General features: G+C 35.8%; 1 long non-coding RNA gene across 1 annotated transcript in view; it reads left to right on the forward strand.

The window, feature by feature from the left end:
• The window catches only part of LOC130456399 (uncharacterized), a 47,829-nt gene that overhangs the window by 19,978 nt on the left and 5,830 nt on the right, over positions 1–22,021 (forward strand). The window lies entirely within an intron of this gene.

The raw sequence follows: 22,021 nt of genomic DNA on the forward strand, positions 1-22,021 counted from the left end.
TGGCTTTCCTCCAACTGTCTTTTTCTGGGAACATTCTATTTGGAACCTTCTTCTTGATTGACAGACAGGTCCCCAGCCTTGGTTCTTGAGAGCATCTTGGCTTGTCCTGCAAAACCTCTCTCTCTTCATCTCTATACCACAGTAACCAGAGCTTGGCAAAAGACCCAAGCAAAGTAATCCCAAAGTATTAGCAGGTGAAAATGAAAGGAGGAAAATAAATAGGAGAAAAATGGAAGTTTGGCAAGGATTTTTATAAAATGTTTAATGATCAAAAACAGCAGAACCATTGAATGTGAACTGAAAAATCATAATCCTAGATATACTTATAGAGGAAATAAATTGTTCAGAAGAAAGAAAATGTGAGAACAACATTTATATCAGATAAAGTGAATGTGAAGATTTTGAGGAATTTATTTAAAAGCTACCTGAAGGAAAGGAAGTGATTAGAGATATGGGAAAAGAATTCTAACATTGCAAAAACAGAAATAAAGTATACTGAGAAGTTAGTAATAACTTCTATACTGTACCTACTTTTCCATCTGTACAATGTTTTTTAATGAAAATTTATCAGGATATTTGTAACAGGCAGTCTTTCACAAGTGATAATTCACAGTGTACCAAATTATCATCATGTTTTCCTGAAAGATGTAGAGAATTCAAAATCTCATTGTGCTAATTGTTAATGAAAGAGCAAGTTATTCAATAGAGAAAAACACTGCCTTTTGTTCCATTTCCCTTTTTTACTACAAATTTTACAAAAAACAAATAAAACAAGCATTTCCATATAGAAAGAAAAAGATGATTATACATAAATGAAATCACAAATTTCTTATGTTTAGCTTATTTTTCTTCATATCTACATAATAAACCACAAATTTTTCAACCCTTTCCCCATCCTTTCCATGTCACACAAAGTATCTTCAAGAAGACCAACATCTATGTATAAAACAAGTCATTCATGTTTCAACTTTTAGCTCATTTCCTAGAGATAACATTCATAGTTTATTCTTCCAGAACAAATTCTGTAGCTGTGTATAACGTTCTCCTGGTTCTACTTTTTTCACTTTTCATTACCATGTAGTTTTCCAAGGTTTTTTTTTTTTTAAACCAGCCTGATCATTGGTTCTCATGGTGCAACAGTATTCCATTGCAGTCATAAACTATAATTTTTTTAGCCATTCCCCAATTGACAGGCATCCCCTCAATTTCAAAGTCTTTGCCACCACAAAGAAAACTCCTATAAATATTTTGGAATATTTGCCATGATTTCCTCGGGAAACAGATTCAGCAATGATATTGCTGGGCCTTGTAGAATTTAAATTAATGTGAAATACTCCAAGTGTTATATTTTATAAAGTTTATTAATAATCACTAGAAGCAGAGGAATAAAAAGGTAATTATCTAATAAATAAAATAAGACCATGTGACCAAGCTCTTTTTGCCTTTTTAAAAGAACCACTGGCAGCTGCTCCAATTACAAGAAACAGAGAGGGGAAGAGACATGACCACAAAAAATTTATGTCTTCTCTATGCCAGCATGTAATGTGAGGAGAGTGAGGTGTTGGGAATAGTAGTTTTAGGGTATAGATCCTAATTACATAATCCCCCCTATGATTCCTGTGGAAAACTAGCATGTAGAAATCTCCTAGATGAAGAAACTCTGGCTTGGGAACCTCAGACTGCTCTTTGATTTTCCCTTAGAACTACAATGTGGGGGAGTGAAAAATGCTGAGAGGCCCCTTGTCTTGGAGGAGGCTTCCTGGCTAGAACCCTTGTAAAATTTACCTCTGAAGCCCTGCCTGGTTTGAACTGGGCTGGAGTAAATATCTACAGTATTACTTTGTAGATCACCATGCCTCCCACATTTCAAACTCAAGCTGCCACTAGATGTCAAGATGCATTTTGTTTGAGTTTGTTTGCATTTCCCTCAGCTTGTTGGTAATTGTGGTGTTTGTTTTGTGTGTGTGTATGTGTGTGCCCACATGCACGTGTACATCTGTATATACTTGTGGTGTATGTGTTTAAATGCAGATGTGATGCAATATTCTTATTTTCTTTCCATCAAAGTTGGACTGAAAAATGTATTGTGTAATTATTTTGTTTTCTTAATGTTTTATGATACTTAAGTTGTAAATAGTATCTACTGCTGTTTATTCCAGTTTATACTACCTCAGGTGTCCTACAGATTTTCTTCTATCAAAGTTCATTTTCACAATGAAATTATATTTGCTGTGTGACTATGATTCCTAGGATTTACAGGACTTAAAGGCTAACTTCTATTACCACCTTACTGTACTGTTACAAAAATCTCTGGGTTAAGAAAATTTGGCAAATTTGGCAAATTTATTATTTTTAAAATATCAAGATATTTTAATTAAAAGTTTTTACGCCATTTAACCAATTATAGTATTTGTACCTCCCCATATGACTGAACTAGAAAAGATACCATTATAAAAGTACCTTTGAGTTGTTTGTAACAAGAGGTAAGGCTCCATTTAGTAGCTGAAGTGAAGTGTTATAACACTAATTAATCCTCACTTCTACATTTGTAAAAATGTAAAGGATGAGAGTCTCATACCAGAGGAGCTATGAAGGTTTTCCTAGGGTGTGGTACCCCCAGATGACTCCCAAGAGAGAGCATTTCCCATGAAGCCTAAGTAGCTTCTGGATGATTTTTAACTCTTCAGCACTCCCAGATGACTCCCAAGAGAGAGCATTTCCCATGAAGCTTAAGTAGCTTCTGGATGATTTTTAACTCTTCAGCTTAATCTACCTCCACCAGAATGATCTAGATTCTTGGTGACATTTTAGACCCAAAAAGTTTTCTTGAATTAGCTGTTATACTACTGTTTTTTTTTTTTTTTAATAATTCTGAGTTGATCTGTGTGTTTGTCAACACCCTCCTGTGGAAAGGAAATTAGACTGACAGTTTGTGGGTGAAGGGGCCAACTGGGAGTGGCAGTTGGGTCTTATGACTAGCACTTCCTTCCTGCCATGTGGGACTTGCTTCTGGGTGTTGGAGGAGGTAGGAGCTTGTTCAGCCCAGTCTGGTGTGGTGTGCCACCTCTTCTTGGTTCAGCCAGAAGATTCAGGCCCAGTCACTTCTGAAGGTTAGACCTGTTCTTGTTTGCTTTCTGTCTACTGCTAAGATTCTAAAAAGACAAAACTGGACTGATATAGAGTGGACGAGAGTGGGAGAACCCTCCGCCAGCCTCTGGGGCCTGGCCTCAGGTCTGAAGCTGAGAAAAAAACTCCAATCCCAATTGGTTATTAAACTTTATATTATTTGAATTTGCAGTCAGATAAGTGGACTATCTTTTCTGGTCATAGAGGGAGCTGAACTTCAGTTCAGTCATTCTGGGACAAAGAGTCCTTATCAGACCCCTGCTGTTTCCTCTCAGCAGGGGGCATCTCCCTCCCTTGCCTCACCAGGCAGTATACCCTCTCTCCCCTTAACTCCTCATTACCCCATACAAACCTCCCATTATCCCCTGTTTTTCTAATTCCCTATTTCCTTTCCCAATAAATATTACACTCCTCAGAGGGGATTATATAATTGTCATAAAATTCTAGTTTTATAAAAGTTAAGAAACTTGCTACCTCCCAGAATTCAAGAAGTGAACTGCTTGGAGAAGGCACCACAGAAATGCCTGTAGAAAACTCACACTGCACTGAAAGATCCAGAATGAACTTTGAGTTGTAGTTAAATTGAACTGTGGAGGATAGTAACACCTTTTTTTTTTTGTATGTATACTCTTATTCCAAAGGAGTGACTCCCCAATTAGCTTTTTGTCAATGCACCTAGTAATAATTGGTTTTGTTCTCTTTCCTTTTTATCCCCAAATTATTGTAATTTATAAATTGGTAATGTTTACAAGATCCATTGGGGAGACTAGTCTTCAAAAGGATCTCAGGGGTGATTGTTTAATTTGAAAATATTACCCTAAAAACCATGATCCCCAGCAAAACTATGATTCTTAGCACCCTACTTTCTTCCTGTCTTTATGTGCTGAAGTAGAGAGGAGATAAATTTGGTGAAGTTACCTCTCTCAGCCTCTTTTTCCTTCCTGTAGCAGCTTTGGTAGAGCAGGCTTTTTTGAGCAGGTAGAAAAAACTTAGTCACATAGTTCTATTTTTTAGGTAATAAACTTTATAACTATAATACTTGAAGTATTGGATATTAATTTAAATCCTACACAGATTTACATGCCTTTTTTCTACATGGAATCAATACACATAATCAACTTATACCTCTAAAGATCTATAACTAGATGTACAATATTGCACTTTCTAAGGGGAATTACAATAATTTGAGGATAAGAGGGAAATAAAAGAAAAAGAGAACAAAACCAATGATTATTAGGTTCATTGACAAAAAACCAATTGAGGGCAGTCCCTTTTGGCATAATAGTATACATTCAAAATAAATGTGTTCAATCCCCCATTGTTCAATTTTACTACATCCCAAAGTTCATTCTGGATATTTTGGTGCAGTGTGAGGTTTCTGTAGGCATTTCCATGGAGCCTTCTCCAAAGAGTTAATTTTCTGGATTATGGGAGGTAGCAAGTTTTTTATCCTAAAATTAGAAATATATGACAATTATACAATCTCCCCCTGAGGAGGATGTTGACAAACACATGGCTCACTAAGGGATACATGAATCGGTTATGAAGTATGTGAATCAATTGTAAAAACGATGTCAAACACACACACACACACACACACACACACACACACACACAAAACAAATAGAAGTAAAGATAAAAATCAAAATTAAATAATATATAAAAATTCTGACTAAGTAAGAATAAGCCCATAACAGGTCTTAGAATAAGGGCCCAATAAAGTGATTCATGTCTCATCAGCATGTAGGACTAATGCAGCAAATGCACTTACCCAATCAGCAGCCAGGACTACACTCTGGGTATAATTCAAAATTGCTGTCCAAAATGGTTGGATCATAATTCCACCAATAGTGTATTAGTATCCCCATTTTTCTACCCCCCCCCCACATTTGTTATTTTGGCTTTTTGCCATTTTAGCCAATCTTATAGGTGTGAGGTGATATCTCAGTGTCGTTTTGGTTTGCATTTCTATAATCTCTAGTGATTTGGAGCATTTTTTCATATATTTCTATATGTTTTTGATTTCTTCATCTGAAATTTGACTTTTCATGTGTTTTGTCCATTTATCAACTTGGGGAAAACTCAGAACTCTATCTGAGAGGCTGTCTATAAAAATGTTTTCCCAGTTTTCTACTTTGCTTCTCAACTTGGCAGCATTTGTCTTATTTATACAAAAACTTTTCAATTAAATGTATTCAAAATGATCTATCTTACAGTTCACAATGCTCTTCATCTCTTGTTGGACTCATAAATTCTTTTCCTATCCACAAAGCTGATATGTAGCATGTTCCCTGTTCTTCTAATTTACTTTTAATATCTCCTTTTTTGTCTAAATCATGCAACCTTAGTTGGATCTAATGTTAGTGAGTGGTGTAAGGTATTTGTCTATACCTAGCTTCTACCAAACTAGCTTCCAGTTGTCCCAGGGATTTTTACTGAACAGTGATTTCTTATCCCTAAAACTTGGATCTATTCTTGCTGATGGTTTTAGGTAGAGGCTTTGTATCATTTTAAGAAAAAAATCCATTTAAAACTATGCTTTCCAGGTTTTTAAAGATGAATTAATGTCGCATTTTTTTCAGTTTTTTCTGCATCCACTTATATAATCACTTTTTAAAATTACTTTTGTTATTAATATTATCAATTATGTTGATAATTTTCATAATATTAAATCATCTGTGCAGATGGGATTAACTCTCCCCTTGCCACTTTTAGATTTAATCACCAGAAGCTATACACCCCACTTATCCTTAAGTATGGGGAGATCTGTGACCCATGTGTGCTATAGTAGGTGACAAGTCAAAACCTACTGACTGCCCCTGGGGCAGATGTAAACAAAGCTAAAGCTGCAATTGGTTTACATAAAGTGGAAGGAAGGCACCAGAAGTAACAAAAGGAATGGTCTTTAAAAGTGGGAAAAAAGTGAGAGGTCTTTTGCCTTCACACTTGGCCTCAATTGAAGGAGCTCTGGTTTAGGACCTCAAAGTGCTCTTGAATTTTCTTCTAGGATTACAACATGGGTGAGTGAAAAGGCTGACTCCTTTTCCTGGCTTTTCTGGAGGTACTAGCCTATGGAGACTCCCCTTGTCTTGGAGGAGGCCTTGTGACTAGAACTCTTGTTTAATTTACCTCTGGGCCTCTCTTTGCTGTGCTCTCTGAAGCCCTGCCTGGATTGTATCAGGCCAGAGATTTTATCTATTCTCTCTCTCATTTCCTTAATTTCATTCTTTCTACTTTTATAAATAAACTACCATAAAAAATCATTGTGACTTGAGTAATATATTTTCGGCAACCACATTTTTATACATTTAGTCCAACCTTTAATTTTTAATACATATCCTTGCATTCCTGATATAAATCTGGTTTGATCACAATGTATTATCTTTGTGACATATTGTTATAGTATTAAAGCTAGTATTTTGCTTAGGATTTTTGCATACAATTCATTAATGAGACTGATCTATAATTTTCTTTCTCTGTTTTTGCTCTTCTTGGTTTAGGTATCAGTATCATATTTATTTTGTAAAAAGAATTTGGTAAAACTCCATCTTCATTTCATCTTCATTAGTGTTATGTTTACCCTTTTTTATCTTTAATGCTAGTAATTTGGCTTTCTTCTCTCTCTTCCTCATCAGATTAATAAATGGTTTATTAATTTTATTGCTTTTTCTCAAAGTCTTTACTTGAAACAATATTTCCCATTCATCTATCAAAACCATTCAGGATCCCTCAAAAGATAGAACAGAGATAATACATTCAACAAGCCTTAGATACCAATCATTAGGCACAGCATAAAACCAAGTGTGAAAAGGTGTCTGTTAGCCTCTGTGGTGACAGCAAAGTCTATGGAAAAGAAGGATAACTTTTTAACAGTTAAGTCTTACTGATAGCTACTGTTTGCAGCTGACATTGTGCTCTTTGCATGAAACCCTGAAACATTAAAGTGTCCTGGAAATGATCTCTAAAAACTAAAACAACAACAGAAACCTCACTATGCAGAAAAGGTCAAGTGGTATTTATGAAAGATCCAGGAAAAGAGGGAAAGTGTGAAATTAGATTGAATGATTTTCCTAATTCTAACAAGAAGATATAAAGAAAATTGGGGAAAATTTTTTAAATGCACATTTTTCAAGTGTAATGAAATTTTCACAAAATGTACTTTCTCACTGTGATAGTTCAAGTAAAGCTGAAAAGATAAGTGCTACATATTATATTTTTAGACCAAAACACAATAGTTAGAAATAAACAAACATTTAAGTAGTAGAAGTCTATATGTAAAATAAAAGGATTAGTTGATTCAAAGAAGAAAAAAGAAAAATATAGTATTAATCTACCATAATCTGTCAATGATAAAGAATTATGGATTTAAATACCTAGAATAATAACAAAAAGAAAAAATAAATTGAACTTTTAGACATTTTACATGATAAATTAAATTAGGAAAAGTGAAGTTTTTTTAAAAAGACCAATGAGAAAAAAGGCTCTTGAATTGTGATTCTATTACCTTATTAGTATAGTTCATTCCCATCTGTGCTTTCTTATTACGTGGAACAGAAAAAAAAAATCCAAATATTACAATGGAGCTCATTTCTCATTTCTTTGTTTCTTTTTCTTCCTTCCTTCTTTCCCTTCCTTCCTCTTTCTTTCTTTCTTTCTTTCTTTCTTTCTTTCTTTCTTTCTTTCTTTCTTTCTTTCTTTCTTTCTTTCTTTCTTTCTTTCTTTCTTTCTTTCTTTCTTTCTTTCTTTCTTTCTTTCTTTCTTTCTTTCTTTCTTTCTTTCTTTCTTTCTTTCTTTCTTTCTTTCTTTCTTTTTTTCTTCCTTTCTTCCTTTCTTCCTTTCTTCCTTTCTTTCCCTACCATTTTCTTTTTTAAAAAATAAATTTTCTCTTAGAACTATTGAACTAGGAGGACATTGTACACAAAGACTGATGCACTGTGGTACAATCAAATATAATGGACTTCTCCATTAGCAGCAATGCAGTGATCCTGAACAACTCAGAGGGATCTACGAGAAAGAACACTATCCACATTCAGAGGAAAAACTGTGGGAGTAGAAACACCAAAGAAAAACAACTGCTTGAATACATGGGTCAAGGGGATATGATTGGGCTATAAACTCTAAATGACCATCCTAGTGCAAACATCAACAACATGGAAATAGATTCTGATCAAGGACACATGTAATACCCAGTGGAATTGCATGTTGGCTACAGGAAGGGTCGGGGGAGGGAAGGGAGGGAAAGATATTATTCTTGTAACCAAGTAATAATGTTCTAAATTGACTAAAAAATAAAATATGAAGCACAAAAAAGAGCTATTGAACTAATAAAATAAGAGTAGGAGCTGGTACTTTGAGAAAACAGATAGATTTTCTTTTACTTTTTTCCTATTACATGTAAAAACAGTTCCAAATATTTTTTAAAGAATGTTAAGTCTTGAAATATCTTTTTCCCTCCCTCTACCTCTCCATCACTTTTGAGATGAAGACAATCTCATACAGATTTTACATGTGCAATCATGTAAAACATTTTTCCATATTAATCCTTTTACAGAAGGAAACACAAATAGAAAATGAAAAGAGTGCCCTGACCTCAATTCAGATTTTATTAGTTCTTTTTCCCTGGAAGCAGATGACATTTTTTATCATGAATCTTTTGGGATAATTTTGGATCATTGTATTCCCAATAATAACTGTTATTTATATTTCTTCATTATATAGCATTACTGTTACTGTTTATTTCACTTTGCTTCAGTTTGTGTAAGTCTTTTTCCAGATTTTTCTGATGTCCCCATATTTGTCATTTCTTGTGGGAGCAGCATAAGAAGATCAGGGGCTTCCATGTCCAAAGCACCCCAGGATGTAAAACTTCTGGGTAGATAGGAAGTCAGGGGCTTTCCGTTCATCATAGCTGTGGAAATAAACCGAGTGCTCCCCAGAATGCAAGGTTTCTGTGTAGCCATTAACTTAGAAGCAGCAAGATACTAAGCCTTTCCCCCTAGCATGAACCCAATTCATTTTTCTCTCCAAGATACCAGATGTCTTGCTAGGAAACTACTTATGCAAGAATTCCATTAGGAATCTAAGTAGGGAGTCACCCACTGAATTATTGAATACAGATAGGGATTCATACATTGATATATTGATCCTATAGAAAACTCCTATCTGAAATCACTGAAGTAACCTATATTCATTATCCTTATCTTGTAAATCTTTACTTATCATTATCTCTGTATGAAACTTACCTGTCTTCCTCTCTTGGATCTCAGTTCTCACTGATGTCTGTCCTTGCTGGAGCTTGGCCTCTGGCCAAGCTCCATCTTTAATTCCTTTCCTTATCTACCTCTCCCACCTGGGACCTGGCTTTTGGCCAGGCACTCTCTTTTTTCTATCATGTCTCCGACCTGTGTGGTATTAATTGTGAATCTCAGGATGGATCATGCCTCTGCGACATCCTAAAGATCAGGGTTATGCTGTGGCCCTATTATAATAATAATAAAAAAGAAACTTACCTAATTTCTTTTACCTACATCATTTACCCATTAAATTGTAGACTCCAACCCATTAAACTTTGTCACCACTCAAAGATACTCATCTTTGTGGTACTTTGATGGTATTGACCCTCCTGTAATCCCAAAATACATCTCTCTCACCCTGGTTTGGGTGACCAGTGAAGCTGTTTCTGGCCTCTGACAATTTCTTACAGTACCATAGTATTCCATTACAATCATATTTTATAAATTGCATTATATAAATCCCATTTCCTAATTGAGTATCCTCTAACTTTCTAATTCTTTGAGTCTCCAAAATGAGCCGCTTTAAGTATTTTTTTTACATAAACAAAACTGTACATGTATTTTTTGTCTTTTTATCTCTTTGGGTTAAAAACCTAGTAATAGTATTGGTGGAGCAAAAGGTATGTACTGTTTTATAGCTCTTTGGGCAAAAGTTAAAATTGCTTTCCAGGATAACTGAATCAGTTCCCAACTATCCCCATAGTACATTTCACGCCCTAGCTTTCCCATATCCTTTCTAAGTTTTGTAATTTTCCTTTTCTGTCATAATAGCCAATCTTATAGGTGTGGGGTGGTACCTAAGAGTTGTTTTAGTTTGCATTTCTCCAATTAAAGAATTTTTAAAAAAACCCTTACTGTCTCCAAGGCAGGAGAGTAGTAAGGTCTAGTCAATGGGGATTAAGTGACTTGCCCAGGGTCACACAGCTGGGAAGTGTCTGAGGCCAGATTTGAACCTAGGACCTCCCATCTCTAGGCCTGGCTCTCAATTCACGGAAACACTTAGCTGCTCCCATTCATGCCTTTCACATGTGAGATAATTTAATCCCATTTTATTTTTCAACCATAAGGATAATTACCCCTTACAGTCTGGCTAATCCACCAAGGTTGTGACCAGGACCCTCAAATTTCTGTGAGACCTTCCTTTCCTTTCTCTTTATTACCTCCTCAAGTCAGTCTTTTAAACATCTAACTTAGCAGTTCAAAACACAGCTGTGAGATCAGATGAGTATAAAACCTTTTTTTCTCTTTTCTCCTTAATTTGAATTGAACACATCCATTTTTTTTTTAACCTAAAGGAGGCAGAACCTTAAGTGGTTTTATCCAGGGAAGCTATATATGAATCTCCCTTCCCTTAGGGAACAAAAACCCAAATTAGCCAACCCTCACTGACAAATACTGCCTAGATTACTCTTAACTAGCAGTAAAAAACAAAAACAAAAACAAAAACCAAACAAACAAACAAACAAACAAATCTGGAGAAAGTTTTTGCCTTTTCCTATTCTCCACATGCCTCTAGTTTTAAAATTAAGTGAGAAGTAAGTCTGGTGAGGACAGCTAGGCAAAGTCTTTGAGCTTTGCTCAAGGAGAGAAATGGTTTTACCCTAAAAGGAAAATATAGGAGGCTTGTGACCCCTTCCAAATCAAAGAAAAACTCAGCTTTAGCTTCAGGCAAAAGGCTTTATTTTCTGTCTCCTTTTGGCCTAGAGGACTTGATTGGATTAAAAGGTTCTTTAAAAAAAGGCCACTAAAACCAAATCTTTTGTTTTCACTCCCTGACTTTAACCCCTAGCTAGTAGTGACATCTACTTACTAAAACCAAAATTATAAATAATTTAAATATATATATATATATATGCATATATATAAATGAATACTATATTCTATGAAATTTGTATGATGTTTGATAAATTAGGGACATTAAAGATTCCAGAATTCCTCCCATTTTTATGTTCTTATGTCATTTCATTTTTATACTCCTAAATACTGTGACAAGAAATGCTACCTTAAAAAATTTTGAAGCTAAAATGCAGGAAAATGTGCAAAACCAATTGGATAATTTAACATGTTTCTTACAGGATCAATTGCCAAATACTTACCCCACCCAAAACATATCTAACCCTTACATACCTGCTTCTGAACCTCTAATTAAGGAAATTCCCTCCCCCGCAATGGAGATGGAAAACACCTCTCCTATAGCTCAGCTGCTAGACTGCTTCTCTCCTGGTCTGAAAATCTTGGCTGAACTTACTTCCCAAGACCCATCTCCTGAAATCCCAGCTTCTGAAATCCCAGTTTCTCCTGTTCCTTCCCCTACCCAAAAACCAATTCCAGCCCCAAGAAAATCTCATCCTTCTAAGGAAACTCTTTCTAGTCAAACTGACTCACAGGTACCAAATTCAACTAGAGACCTTTTTCCTCTAAGATAAGTACCTGAAAAAGAATGCAATGGGGATGTGGTGACTCTAAGGCACAATATACCATTTACTCCCCAAGAAATAAATTAATTCACATGAAATGTTCCCACATATGAACAAAGTCTCTTTCTGGTAATAAAAAAGATAATATACTTTTTTTTCAGTATAATCTGTCTTACAAAGACATTGAAAACTTGCTACAGGCTTTTTTAACCAAACATGAGAAAAATAAAATAATTTCTCATGTCAATAAAGCTCGGGGGTGCAATGCAGCACACTGGCCATCTCAGGATCCCGAATGGAACTATAACAACTCTGAGGATTATTTACAACTATACTGTTGTAGGGAGGCCATCTTAACAGCCACGAGAGAGTATGCAGACAATACAGATAAGTGGACAGAATTTGAAAGAGTTAAGCAAAATGAGAAAGAGACACCCTCCAGATTCATGGACAGAATAATTGAGTTTGGGGGTCAATACCTGGATTTTGACCTATCTAAAGAAAATTGTATAAGACAAATTAGAAGGCACTTTGTCAATAACTCTTGCAAAGTGATCAGGGATTGTTTTGGAACTCATTTCTCAAGGTGGCCACAAATGGATCTTGAAGAATTATGAAAAGACTGCTCTATATGTTTCAAATTGAAACAAAGAAAAGGAGGAAGAGAATAATGATCTCATGGAGAAAATTGAGAAACAATTGACATATTTAACAGATAAGATTGATGAACTGGAAAAAGGGCATGATACTCAACCAAGGGCACTTGTCCCTCTCCAAGAATCTAACTATTGATCCATTACCTGCCAATTCTGTGAGAAGAAGGGTCACAGAATGATAGAGTGTAGAACTTTATTCAAGGCAATCAGAAATAATATGCAGTTTAATAACAACTACAGAAATAATAATTATAGAAATAACTATAATAATGATAATAAAAACAACAACTTTAAGAATGATAACTATAGGAATAGACATTAGGAAAATGATAACTGAAACCAAATGACTCCACAACAATAAAACTTAAGTGGTGCTTTTCCAAAAAATACTTGGGGTATGTAAAGGATAATTTTAGCATTGTGACCTAAATTATATTAATTATTTGGTCACCATGGATATCCCAAATATAAAAAAATACCCAAATCAGCTGGAAATTTATGGTGATTTAATTGATATAGTGGAAAGAAATTAAGAAGAAGGAAGAAGGAAAGGATGTAGGATTTCTCCCGCCTGGCTTGTGCTAGTAGGAAGACCAGAGGCTCTAGGAAGGTAAGAGTTTGGAGAGTAAAGGAGGAAAGAATCAGCCTGAACTCTAAGAGGGCTCACCCAAGATGCCTGAGCCTGAATCAGCTCAAGGGCAAACTCACTGCCAAAACCCAGACAAATAGCTGCCACCACACCAAGATGTCGGAATGCTTATTATGCTGCTAGCCAGAGTCGCCTCTCAGGGGAAAGAGGGCGAAGAGAGGAAGTGACCTGCCTTATATAGATGGTTTTATGTGACTTCCCTGCATCTCATCTGTACCAATGATCGCTTAGCTTGACTTAGGACAGCCCAGGGATCTTTCAGCTGTTTCTGCACATGTCTGTTGAAGGCCATCTTCTTAGATAACACTTAATCCTTGAGTATGGGTGCAGACATTCCTGACCTTGTTAAACTAAGTAGGGTGGAGCAATGTAGAGTTCCCAAGACCTGATTCTGTTAGACCAAGTATCTCCATTGTTACTAATCAGGAAATAGCTAAATCAAATCTTCTAAAGTATGGTCTGAGTAGGGTGGAGTAGTTTTAAAATTCACAGGTGCTAATGCCCCTCAGGGGGGTGCCCAAGGAACTTCCCAAATACTATGAAGATGATACCTCTTAGATCCTATTGTTTTTGTAGATATGAACCCTTTTCAGTTTTGTCTCCCCTCAAAATAGTAGCAAGAAGAAGGAAGATAAAAGAAGAAATGGATTTTTGAATACGGTACCCTTGTGATTATGAAATATACACATTTTTAACATTTTTTCCCTATTGATGGATCTGTACTCTTTTGTTGAACTTTACTTGTGCCATACAGTATTTGATTTTTTCTCTCATTTTTTGCGTTTGAAGCACATGTCACTTCTATTGAGACTGATTGACTGTATCCTATCACATGCATTGGAGATAATAATCCATAGACAAGTAGATACTGTTTTGGGGAACACATTGAATTCCTGAATTTTTCCCCTTATTTTTATTATTGCTTTTCTTCTATTTTGATTAGAATATTTGATTTTTTCTTTTTTTTCTCATTTCTTGTACTTAAGGTACATACAATCAATATTAATTTTTTATTCAGCAGTAATATAAGTTTGATATATACTTGCTATAATATTAATGCATATGCCAAACCTTAAACTTTGGGAACTTGCCATTTATTGATAAAATGTTATGGAACTGTGATTAATGTTTGTGTCTGATTCTAGGAAATGGTATCAAAAAGGAACACAGACTTAATCTGAATAGTGCCAAAAAAAGCACACAGGAAAAAAAAAAACAATCTAGGTAGGATTGATGCACTTCTAAGCCATTACAAAAGGATTTGAACCAAGTGTGAGACTCAAAGTTGCGATGCTTGACATATGTTAAGTCGTAGGACTTCCTTGTATTTGTATTCTTTGTGAACTACTCACAGGCAAGTACCGAAGTTTGGCTATCATCCTGCCTCCCATATCCCTGAAAATGATAAAAAACCAGATCAGGGAATGACACTTCCCTATCAAAATAAAATTCTAGTACTTTTTCTTTCTTATAGTATGGGAACTTCTTGTAGTCTTGGCTGCAAATGGGTAAATTAAATATTACTGCATTTTGTCCTACCAACTTGTGGGATAGAAATTACTTTAAATTGAACCCTAATACAAGGGCCTATTATGAATTTATTCTTGGTTACTCAACATTTTATATACATAGATTTTGATATTTTGATTCTGATTTGGAATTTATTTTTCTTTCTCTCAAAAATTTAACTTTCTCCCATTTTTTTCTTTATGTTTTTTTCTCTTCTTTTTATAATTGACCCATACACCCCCATAATTCATCCTTGCATCCTGAGCTGAACTGGGCATTTCTCAACACCCACTTCATGGGTGGGGAATTGTATTTTCATAAAAATTCAAGATTTTGAAATTTTGTTTGAGAAGGATCTTCAAGGAAAGAAGCTTGCTGACTCCTAAAATCCAGAGAATGAAATGTAGTAGAAAGATGCCCGAAAACCTACACTACATCAAGATCAAGAATTAACTTTGGGTGTGGTTGAACATTTATTTGAATGTATACTCTTATGCCAAAAGGGGACTTTCCCCTAATTAGTTTTTGTCAATGCACCCAGCAAACATTGATTTTGCTGTCTTTCTCTCTTCTATTTTCCTCGTCTATCTAACTATTGTAGTTTCCTCTTAGAAGGTGAAATTTTGTATGAAGCTGCAGTTAGAGGAATTTACAGGTGCAGGATGATTATGTTTAATGATCAGTTGGGGAGACTAGTGTCCCAAACATCATCAGGGGGATTGTGAATTTTAAATTTACTCCACCCTGCTTAGCCTAACAAATAGGATTGTCTATACCACTACTTAAGGATTTAGTGTTGAGAAGGATGGCCTATGACAGACATGTGCTAGCAAATGACAAATCAGAAATAAGTGACAGACCCCCTGGGCTGTCTTAAGTCAAGCTTAAGCTATCATTGGTACATGTGAGACACAGGAAGCGATGCAAAAAACGGTCTACATATTTTGCATCACTTCCTCTCTCTGGGTCTCTTATGGCAGAGAGGTGGCTGGTGGCAGTGTGCTGGGCATCTTGGCATGGCTGCAGTTATTATCTGGGTTTGGCGGTGAACATCCTTGATGTGGTGACTGGGAGAAGCTTAGTAGCATGGCTCAGGTAAAGCATCTTCCTTGAGGTCTCTCAGAGTTTAGGCTGATTCCTTTTTTCCTTTACCTTTCCTAAAAAAACACCTTCCTCCTAGGAGGCCCCTCATCTTGGAGGAGGCCTTGTGACTAGAAGTTTTCTGAACTCCCCTTGGCTCAGGTTAAACTGGAGAAATCTTATACCCTTTTCCCTCTGTCTTCTTAATTCCTTCCCTCTATATTAATTAAACCACCATAAAATTCCCAAACTGTCTTGAGTATTTTTATTGGGATTTGAATTAATCCCTGGCAACCATAAGGATAATATATTAGTCAAAAAACCCTAAATTTACCACTTATAACTCTATGCATCTCTGCATCTCTGTTCTCTCTCTATGTCTTCCCTTTCTTAAACTCTAACCCTTCACCCATATTCACTCAGTCCCCAGTTCCCCTTTTCAGGTATTCTACCCATGAGGAACTTTAGTGAAGTTGGTGAACAGCTTCAACTGCCACTACCACCATCACCATCACCACTAGTTCCCTGCTATTATCTTCTCAAGATAATATATACATATATATATATATATATGTATATATATATATATATATACCTAGATCTATAACAAATACATTTAATCATGTGAAGCAAAGTAATACATTTTCCATATCTGAAAAATGCAAACCCACTCTGCTCATCTTCCTCCCCAAATCTTTACAAGGAAGACATAGGGGTTGGAGAGAATGGTGGTAGATATCAAGCCTAGCTTAGTAAAAAAATTACTTCTTTTCTGCCAGAATCCCTCCTTTCGTAATTTTTTGAGTGTGGAGGTAAAGGGCAAGATGTCCAGTTGAGGTGGGGGGAAGGGGTGGTCCCAGCCTGCCATGGGCTACTTATTCTGGTTTCCTATTTGCAGTTTTCTGAATAAAAATAAATTCTTTTTTTCTGGAAAACAAAAAGATGCAGAGAGAGATTAAGCCAGTAAGTGGCTCATGCTGGATTTGAATTCAAGATTGTACTAAACTTTTGGCCTAATGTTCTTACTAATTAGAGCAAATACTGTTTCTACTTTTTGGCAGAGAAATGCTGCATTATAGACAAAGAGTGCTGCCTGGAATTAGGAAAGTCTGATTTGTAAGTAGCACCTACCTCCAGGACTGTTGTGGAATTCAAATAAGAAAATAATTGTAAATACTTTGCATATTGCCAGGTACATAACAGACTCTACAGAAATGTTGTTATTGTTATTCTTTTGAAGTCATGATTGGTTACTACTTTGAGAATTTTGAGGTTTTTTCAGAGTTGTTTCTCCTAAAATTATTGTTGTGGTCATTTAATAATTTTTTCCTTCTTTTATATACTTCATTCTCTATCAGTTTAAGTAAAATTTTCCATATTTTTTTGAATCCATCATCTTCCAAGTTCCTTATGATGCAATAAAATTACTTTTCATTCATATATCATGATTTGTTCAGAAATTTCCAGTTTTAATGGACATTTAATTTATTTTTAGTTCTTTGGTACAACAAAATGTACTGCTTTTAAATATTCTTTTGTGGGTCCTTTCCTGATGCCTTTAATTTCCATTCTAGCTCAACAGTAGTACTACTAGGTCAAAGGGTATGTAATAGTTTAGGGTACTGCTGTGCTAGTCTTTTGCAATTCCTCTCATAATTGTTATTCTTCTTTCTTGTTATCTTTGGCAATCTAATTATGTATAATGTGGATCCTAATTTTTCTAATTTGTATTTCTTTTATTATTAGTGAATTGGAATATTATATATGGTTCTTGATAGCTTGCATTTATTCATTTGAAAATTTGTTGTTTCTATTCTTTGCTGATCTATTGTGGAATTGCTTTTATTTATACATATTTCTATCAATTATATAATTTTGATGTCAGATCATGATCAGAGATATTTTCTGTGAAGATCTTTCAATATTGTTTCCCTTCTAATTCTAAGTACACTTATTTTGCTTGTACAGAAGTTTTTCAGTCTTATGAAATGAAAATCATTCATTTTGTCTTTCATAATCATTATCTTGTTTAGGTGAGAATTCTTCCTCTATCCATCAATGTGAAAGAAATTTCCTACTCTTGTCTTCTAATATTTTATGTTGAGGCATTTTATATTTAGGTAATATATCTTTTTGGAGTTTATTGTCTGTATTTCACAAACTTTTGTTTTAAACCTGGTTTCTGCTAAACTGATTTCCAGTTTTTATAGCCATTTTGGTCAAATAAGAAGTCTTTAATCTAATAGTTAGTGCCCTTGAATTTATTAAACTTTTATATTTGCTAGCTTCTAGGTCTTTATCTAATCTTTCTGTTCTATGGTTCAAATATTCTGTTTTTATATGCACCAAATTGTTTTGATATTTTTACTTTATATTACATTTTAATATCTAGTTATATTCTCCTTTCATACCAATTTTTTTCATTATCTTTTTTGAGATTCTTAAGTATATTATGTTATATAAGAATTATGCTAATTTTTGTCTGGATTAATGCTCCTTTAGCAATCTGATATGCAACTCAGTCTGTAAATTTATTAGATAGTACACTATTGGCTTTTTAAAAAATTATATTTGTACTATTCAATTATGAACATATAATACATTTCTAGTTATTTGTATGTATAAAATCACTTATCTAATTTCTAAATGTGTTTTAGTAGGACTCCCAGATACTTCAGGGATTCTGTAGTTGCTTTGAATGAAAATTCTCTATCTCTTCCTGCTTGGTTTTATAATAATTAAAATTTTGAGACTGATTGCAGCTTAATAACTTTATTAAATCAAAGTAGTGGTAGTAGGAAAGAGAGGGAAAAATAGGAGAGAGGTAGAGGTACTTAGCTTTCAAATCAGTGTCAGCCCTTATGGAGATCCTCACTCCACTCCACCACGTGTTCAACTTGCTTCTCCACTGAAGTGGGGCACTTCATAAAATGAGTCCAAATACCCCAAAATTCAATTATTGGCACCATTATTTATTGATGAATAAAGAATCTACCAGCTGGGACAGACTTCCCTAGTGGAAGCTGCATCAGACTGACATTATAGGATAGTTTATATAGGTTATAAGATACAAAGTTATTTCCTTTCACATACAGGTTCTTATTTGACAATCAAACAAACACAGGTATGTGAGGTCAGTGATGAGTGGACAATACTCAGGTTATTCAGGAGTTGTTTACTTTCACATGGACTTTTGTTGCCTTTCATTCCATCCTGACCTTTTGGTTATTCCTGAAGTTCCTTTGTTTCCTGACCTTCCCAATTGTCATCCTTAGGCTAATTAGAGTTTAATCTGCACCTGCATAAGGTGTTTGACCTCCTGGGAGCAGGGGGACTAGGTCTGTTCCCTAAAAATTCAGGAATGAATTGATCTGCTTTATCTTCTTCAATTTTATTATCTTCCCTTATTGGGACTACTTCATTCCCTCCTCTTCTTGTTCATGAGTCAAAACCTTGACTCATCAGATAAAGGAGAGTAATGTGATTGTGGGACCAAAAGCTTAACAGCTTGAAGATGCTGCCAGATATAGGTCATGAGACAGTTGATCAGGAAGGGTCCTATTGAATTATTAATAAATTATAAACTCTTACTAATATGAGTGGTCCTGCCAGGGCTGTGATCAAGGTGGTCAGTCACAAAGACCAAGAGAAAAGACTAGAATACCAGGTGGTGGGCTGAGTATTGGTCTGTTCCCTCTCTTGTATCCTTCAGAATCCCAGAATGGGTTGGCATAAAAAAATAGCAGGATTCTCCCAATGCCACACAGAGTCCACCCTGCTTAAAGAAAAGGAGGTCCACTCCCCACCTATTTTGGAGAACCATCTCCATCAGAGAGGACAATGATTTTTTTCCAAGAAATTAACCGTGGTGTCCAATTCACTGAGGTCCAAATCATTCTGGTGAGAGAGGTACTGGAGATTTGGGCTTCCCTGAACCAGGGCTGCTGTGTTTAAAGCTGCAGTTTCTTCTATACCCAGCCCTACCAAAATTGGCATGAGAATGGGCATTCTAAAATGTAGGACAAGGTCTGCAAGGTTTTCACCAGTCTGCATCCCTTCAAAATATTCTCTACCACCTTCTCCTGAATAATAGTAAACCTTGGGAATGACAATTATAGGGTTATATACAGCATCCTTTGTTCTTATGGTATGAGGGGATAGACAAGGCATGAAATCCATGGTACAGACCAATCATGTACCAGGAGGGGCTTTCCAGTACCAAATCTCATAGGGGTCAGATGTGGGTGCAGTGACAATGCTGAATGGAGTCAAACCTTTGACTCTGTATAAGGTAAGGGTATATGGTAGGAGCAAAGGAATTTTTTTGCCTATAGTTTGCCTGAAAAACTTCTACATTATGTGGCTACAATGCGCCATGCTGTCCCATCCCCCGCTCCAAATATCTAAGGGAAAAGGGGCGATGGTATCAGTATTCTGTAGCTTTTTCAGAGCTAAGAATGGTTGTAAAGCTGTCTATGCCTATTGTCAGGAGAGAGGTATTGGCTGTAGGCAATGTCCAGGGCTTCAGGCTGGAATAGTTGCCAAGGTTACAGTGGCATCCAGGTGACTCCCATGAGTGCTTCTACCCTAGAAGCAACTAGAGAAGTGACATGGTTACAAATTCAAGATCCACATATCCCACAGGGGAGTAGCCAAAATTTGAACAGGGAGGGAAAGGTTGTGGACACAGGGTCTTTAGGGACATGTCCTCAGTGAATGCCTGGGTCCTAGGTAGGTGTGGAGCTGCTTGGAGATCTGAAGGATGTCCAGCGACTGCTTCCCCTGACTGGCAGACAGGTCACAAGGGGGAGAGTCAGCCCCTAAGATACAAGTGTAGAAACCAGGACTGGGGCAAAAACTAGAACACCAAATAGAAACAGAGAAAATTAGTATAATAGTAATTGACCATTTGGGTATCTTAGCCAACAACTTCATCTTCAGAAATCATCTTCTGACAGGAATAGATCCCTTTAGGAAATTGGATTCCTGAGTTGTTTGCAGAGTTGGTATGTGATGTTTCTGTTAAAGAATATCCTTTTGCAAAGTACACATTAACTATAAACATCTATAAACACTTGAGTAACAATATTTTACAGATGAATTTCTTTACCCCAGATTTTGGGGGAAATTCAAGAAAGCTTTGAGTGATATTTCCCAGCTCAAGATCCAAACTTCAACTGTGGTAAATTAAGGTTACAAATACAAGTCATCTATTAATGAACTTCATCTACTTTTCAAAGTATGTTCCCTAACAATTTAAGAAATTTCAATTATTAACCTAATAGGTTGTTTAGGAAAATGGAAATGTTAATTTTACAATTTGCATTATGTGCTGATTATGGGAATTTGTCACAAAAGAGAAGGCAGACAGGGAAAGCATTTCCTCATGTCCCAAGGGACACATAGTGAGGGCTTCATGTATAGACTAAAGCACTGGCTCATGCCATCATTGTATCATTCAAGGATTAACAGCCTAGATGGTCAGAAAAGGTTCATTCTCAGGTGAGCCCAGAATATGCCTCTATATCCATCCCAGGACATTCTCCGTCCTTTGTGTACTTTGTCACCAATAGATCCTGGAAGCCTTCTTTTTCCTTAAGACAAGTCTCACCCATTTCAGTTGAGAGAAATTCTGCTTATCAGCAGTCCAGAAACAAATTTCCATACCCTCAAACAAGCCTTTCATATCCCTACAAGGCTGATCACTCAATTATTCTTATGTATTTTGGCAATAATTTACATTTCACACTTTAGTCACAAAACCTGAGATAAAGAACATGAGTGCTGAATTGAGTAGCTCCATAGTAATATAAATCAGGGCTGTATCATCTCTTGGACCTAGGCCATCTGAAAGACTAAGACAAGGCCATGCAGGAGTCATTTAAGGGTAACTGTCCAGAGAAATTATAGAACTATTTGTGATTTTCCAACAACACATACACTAATTTTAGAAATTATCCCTAGGTCAGGGATGCAATTATAAGAGTAGAACATCTATCTGTTCTCTTTCACCTCCCTATGTGTCTCATTCTCCCTCCCCTTCTCTCTCCTTCTCTCTGTCTCTGTTTCTGTCTCTTTCTCTTTCTCTTTCTCTCCCCCTTCAAAACCCTCTGCTTAAAAAGCAGAGCAAGACTTCCATTCTTCCTTCACAAATCTGCATAATAAAGCTTTATGGACTTTAAATCAAGTCCCTTTCTACTGAATTCAAATCTAACATACCTTACTACCTTCTCTAACTTCCTTAAGTCAACCAAACATTCCATTGGTATCACTTCAATTGTTAATTGGTAA

The sequence above is a fragment of the Monodelphis domestica genome, chromosome 1 (assembly GCF_027887165.1).
Source record: "Monodelphis domestica isolate mMonDom1 chromosome 1, mMonDom1.pri, whole genome shotgun sequence".
NCBI lineage: Eukaryota > Metazoa > Chordata > Mammalia > Didelphimorphia > Didelphidae > Monodelphis > Monodelphis domestica.